This window comes from Mizuhopecten yessoensis, unplaced genomic scaffold (assembly GCF_002113885.1).
Source record: "Mizuhopecten yessoensis strain PY_sf001 unplaced genomic scaffold, ASM211388v2 scaffold11039, whole genome shotgun sequence".
Classification (NCBI taxonomy): domain Eukaryota; kingdom Metazoa; phylum Mollusca; class Bivalvia; order Pectinida; family Pectinidae; genus Mizuhopecten; species Mizuhopecten yessoensis.
The window spans coordinates 113669-119718 of record NW_018408848.1 but is presented as its reverse complement, the minus strand read 5'-3'; positions in this window follow the sequence as shown (position 1 = coordinate 119718).

Genomic DNA, 6050 nt, shown 5'->3' with positions numbered 1-6050 from the left:
TTATTATACCCGAAGTATTGTTTCAGTAGAAATGTTCATTGTGACTTTATTATACCCGAAGTATTGTTTCAGTAGAAATGTTCAATATGACAATATCATACCTGAAGTATTGATTCAGTAGAAATGTTCATTGTGACATTATTATACCTGAAGTATTGTTTCAGTAGAAATGTTCAATATGACAATATCATACCTGAAGTATTGATTCAGTAGAAATGTTCATTGTGACATTATTATACCTGAATTATTGTTTCAGTAGAAATGTTCATTGGGACATTATTATACCTGAAGTATTGTTATCAGAAGAAATGTTCATTGTGTCATTTTTATACCTGAAGTATTGTTTCAGTAGAAATGTTCATTGTGATATTATTATACCTGAAGTATTGTTTCAGTAGAAATGTTCATTNCCTGAAGTATTGTTTCAGTAGAAATGTTCATTGTGATATTATTATACCTGAAGTATTGTTTCAGTAGAAATGTTCATTGTGACATTATTATACCAGAAGCATTGAATCAGTAGAAGTGTTCATTGGGACCTTATTATGTCTGTGTAGCTACTTCACTAGAGTGTTCAATATGATCTCGTTCATTTCGTGAATTAGTCTGTCGCAATGGTAATCATCGCACAGAAAAGTTATCATGGCCTCAGTAGGTTCATTGTGTTGATACCATTGTGAAGACTGTATGAGCTTTCTTTATATTCTCACGTAAGTAATCGAGATAATAAATAGACAAATATAGAAGTTTCTACACGAGTGCAAACAAAGGTCTAACCTTTGATGGACAGGTAAACATCACACCTTCAAACAAGTGAACGGAAGGTAACTTTATCAAAACCAACATCTTCATGTCTGCTTCTAAATGATTCCGGACCATCAGATTATAATGTCCTGAATTATTCGCTGAATAAGGATAGTAAATATCATTTAAATGTGGATGTTACTGTCTCGTGGATATACAAAGATTCGCGGATTAACAGGCAGCACATCAGGTCAGCAACGAAATGATGCTCTGAAACCAGAGCATGTAGACGATGAACACCAAAAACGGAAGTCTAATCTTATCAACAGTGATTTAGATAATTACAGATAAAAAAAATAACCCAGCGTTTTGATTAATACAATTAATAGGGGCTTTTAATACAGATGTTCATAATAAAACACTGGCGTTATTAATTACTAGCCAAATTAACTAAATATCAAGTTTGCTTAAGCGCCCTAAGCAACTACAGATGCAGAAAAAGTGGTCTCATTAACTACAAGTTTACTGGAAAAAAGTTACCTAACTAACTGCCGCTATACCAAAAACAGTTAACTTCAAATGAAAAAACAGTGTCTTGATTAATATTTATCCCATAAAACAGTGAACTTTGCTTAAACTGACATACACAATAAATGAATGGACTTCTCAACCATAGAAGTAATGACAACAGTGCTATAATACAAACGTACTGAAAAATATTGTCCTCATTAACTACAGATGTGCTAAAATAATAGTGGCCAAAGTAACTACAAACGAACTAAAAAATATTGCTCTAATTAACCAAAGACGTACTTAACATAGTGGCCTAATTCACTACAGATTTATTGAAAAATAGTGGCCTAATTAACTCCAGATTTACTGAAAAATGGTGGCCTAATTAACTACAGATTTACTGAAAAATAGTGGCCTAATTTACTACAGATGTACTGAAAATAATGGCCTAATTAACTACAGATTTATTGAAAAATAGTGGCCTAATTAACTCCAGATTTACTGAAAAATGGTGGCCTGATTAACTACAGATTTACTGAAAAATAGTGGCCTAATTTACTACAGATGTACTGAAAATAATGGCCTAATTAACTACAGATTTATTGAAAAATAGTGGCCTAATTAACTCCAGATTTACTGAAAAATGGTGGCCTGATTAACTACAGATTTACTGAAAAATAGTGGCCTAATTAACTACAGATTTACTGAAAAATCGTTGCCTAATTAACTACAGATTTACTGAAAAATAGTGGCCTAATTAACTACAGATGTACTAAAAATAGTGGCCTAATTAACTACAGATGTACTAAAAATAGTGGCCTAATTAACTACAGATGTACTAAAAATAGTGGCCTAATTAAATACCGATGTACTGAAAATAATGGCCTTATTAACTACAGACATACTAAAAACAGTGGCCTTATTAATCACAGACATACTAAAAGATAGTAGTCTAATTAACAACAGACGTACTAAAGTAGTGGCTTAATTAACTACAGACGTTCAAAAAAATATTGGCTTAATTAACAACAGATTTAATCAAATAAAAAACAGTGACCTAATTAACTACAGACGTACTAAAAATAGTGACTTAATTAACAGATGTACTAGACATAGTGGCCTAATTAGCAACATATGTACTAAACAATCAGCCTAGTTAACTACAGATGCAGTAAAAAATAGTGGCCTAATTAACTACAGCTGTACTGAAAAACAGTGGCCTAGTTAACGACAGACGTACTAAAAAAAGAAATCTAATTAACTTCAGACGAACTAAAATCGGAGGCCTAATTAACCACAGGTGTACACAAAACAATGGTCTTATTAACAAGACAAAGACAAGACAAGACAAGACTTTATTCTTTCAAACCACAATTTACATGTGATATTAAGAAAATATACAATGGGTACATTCAAAATAGAGACCGTGCTGTTTTAACCAGGAGAACGGACTCTCTCTATACCTATATTAATATATTTGCATATTTTAACTAGTAAAACTTTGTTAATTGTTGAAAAAAGTTGCTGGAATTTTAAACAGTTTGGTTGCCTGCTATAATAATTTGGAATATACAATTTTCTTTCATTTGAAAAATTTGGACAATTAAACATATAATGAAATTCATCCCCAACTTCAGTATTACACAAATGGCATATTCTATTTCTTCTCTCTATATTTAACCATCTTCCTCTTTCTATTGGAAGTCTGGCATTGCCAGTTCTAAATTTACAGAACATAATGGCATTTTTTGTAATTTTTCAAATTTTAGTTTATCTTTAAATAATTTATAATTTATTCCTTTGCTGTATTCATTTTTGTGAGAATCCCAATTTTGCAAAAACTGGTCACATAAAATTCGTTCAACAGTTAACCACAAAATATTTGGAAATGTTTAAAATTTGAGATGTAAACGCTCGTTCATATTTAAATTACTGAAACCCTATATTTCGCAACCATACAATAAAATTGGTTTTATAATATTGTCAAATAAGTCTAATTGACAATCTATTGACAAGTTGTGAAGTCTACACTTTCTCAATACTGCAAACATAGTTTTTGTTGCTTGAGACACCAGGTATTTTTTGTTACAGGCATATCCACCTGACCTACTTAACATAAAACCAAGATATGTCAATTCCTTTACAATCTCGATTTCATCATTTTTATAAGTAAACCTTAGATTTCTATTTCAACGACCATTGTAAAAGATCATTATTTTTGTCTTCGGTACATTAACTCATTATTTTTGTCTTCGGTACATTAACTTTTAGTTTCCACATTTCGCAATATAGCTGAAAACTATCTAATTGTTTTTGTAAATCCCCTGGTGTTTCAGCAAACAGAACTGCATCATCTGCATATAATAAAACTGCCAAGTACAGATATATAGACAGCTCATTTTGCAGAGTATCAATTACAGATTCTAAACCTTTACTACCTTGACCTTGTAAAAATTGTTCAATGTCATTTAAGTAGAACGAGAACAAAATCGGCGATAAATTTTCGCCTTGCTACCTCCAATATTACATGGGAAATAGTCAGATTTACAATTATTCAAAGCTATTCTGAATTTAATACCATCATAAAGATTAAAAATTACTCTAAAACATTTTCCGTTAATATTACAGTTTACTAATTTTTGCCATAATCCTATTCGCCAAACCGAGTCAAAGGCTTTTTGAAAGTCAATAAAAGCACGATACATTTTTTTTAAAACTTATTTTCAATAATTCAAATAGAACATGTATTATAAAGTTATTGTCAATTGTAGAATATCCTTTACGAAAATCAGACTGATTTTTGCAGAGGAGGTCAACTTGATCAGAGAATCTACCCAACCTGTTATTCAAAATTGACGTGAAAAGTTTCCCCATACAGCTAATTGGGCGATAATTCGCAGGATCAAGTTGATCACCTTTGTTTTTAAATATGGGCATAATATTCCCTTCCAGCCATACTGTGGGAATTATTCCCGTATTAAATATGACATTTAATAATTGTACATATATAGGTAGCATAAATTCACATGTAGAGGAAATGTACTCGTTTACAATCAAGTCATTCCCTGACGATTTTTTTTTTCAAACCTTTTGATACATTTCTTAATTTCTTCTGATGATATTGGTTGGTTTATAATGGAATCATCTTGATTGATGTTCAACAATAAATCATCGAAACTATATTCCAAATCATCCGTAGAGTTAAGTTCTCTAAAATAATCAAACAATGCATTTATATCTATGTTTGTACTTTCTCTTTTCTTATTTGACGAGTTTAAAATTTTCCAATATGCTTTTGGGTCAGATGACCGCATATTTTTTAATTTGTTACACAATTCGGTTCTATACATTTTCATGCTTTTGTTTAACATTTTTTTATAATTTTTCTCCGCTTTATATTTCTCTTCATCAAAAATACTGGAATTATATTTCTTGTACAATCTTTTTGCTCTCTGATAATTCTGTCGAGCAGATTTACAGTCTTGGTTAAAGCAAGGCTTGTTTACATTTACATTAGTTTTCCTGGAGTTATTAGAGTTTCTAAATACATGCATGTAACTCCAAAAGTAGTTTTTGCAGATGATACAAAACATTGACATATTTCTTTCAAAGTATCATCCATAAAAGATAAGTTTACATTTTCAGTTCTGACGTTACATAGTTTTTCATATATTTCAAGCATGAATTCAGTATTAACATTTTCACAGTAGTCAAGTTTTTTTTCATTATCCCACTTTTTTGGTTTTTCACATGAATCAGTTAGAGTTTCATGTACCATATTTGCATTTACAAAGTTTGAATTTAACACAAGTGAGAGTGGGCAGTGAATATCGGAAAATCATCTAGAAAAGTTTAATATACTAAAATCTTCAACCAACTGTAAACAATCAATTGTCGCAATACAATAATCGACAACACCTATGTTTTTACAGGTGTGTTTTCCGATATTTTTATCCCTGCCAACTCGACCATTCATAATGTACAGATTATTAAATTTGCACATTTCACAAAGTAGATTTCCATAGTGTTTTTTTTTGTGTCCATGCTATTTCTATTAATTGACAGACCAATTTCTTCTAATTAGCTGTTCAATATATAAAGGATTTGTAAAATCATTTTGATTTTCTCCTTCAATATTTTCGAGAATACAATTTTCGTTTGAACTCTGCGATTAAACTCTCCTGTCAAACAAATACAATTATGATTAGCTGACATTGTTATTAACTCGTTTTCAAGTTCAATAAACGCATTTGCTGATGAATAATCAGAATTTTCTGGCGGTATATATACAATACCACAAATAAGGTTTTCATTTATATTCAAAACACAGGCTTTCAATTGAAACCACAAGACATACTGACTATCTGTGTTAATAACTTTCATACAGACGTACTAGCAACGTGGTCTTATAAATAACAGACGTATTAAAACAGTGGTCTTATTAACAATAGACGTACTTAAAACAGTGGTCTATTAAACAACAGACGTACTAAAAGCAGAGGCCTAGTTAATAACAGATGTACTAAAAACAGTGGTCTAGTTAATAACAGATGTACTAAAAACAGTGGTCTAGTTAACAACAGACGTACTAAAAACAGAGGCCTAGTTAACAATAGACGTACTAAAAACAGAGGCCTAGTTAATAACAGACGTACTAAAAACAGAGGCCTAGTTAACAACAGACGTACTAAAAAAAGAGGCCTAGTTAACAATGGACGTACTAAAAACAGAGGCCTAGTTAACAATAGACGTACTAAAAACAGAGGCCTAGTTAACAACAGACGTACTAAAAA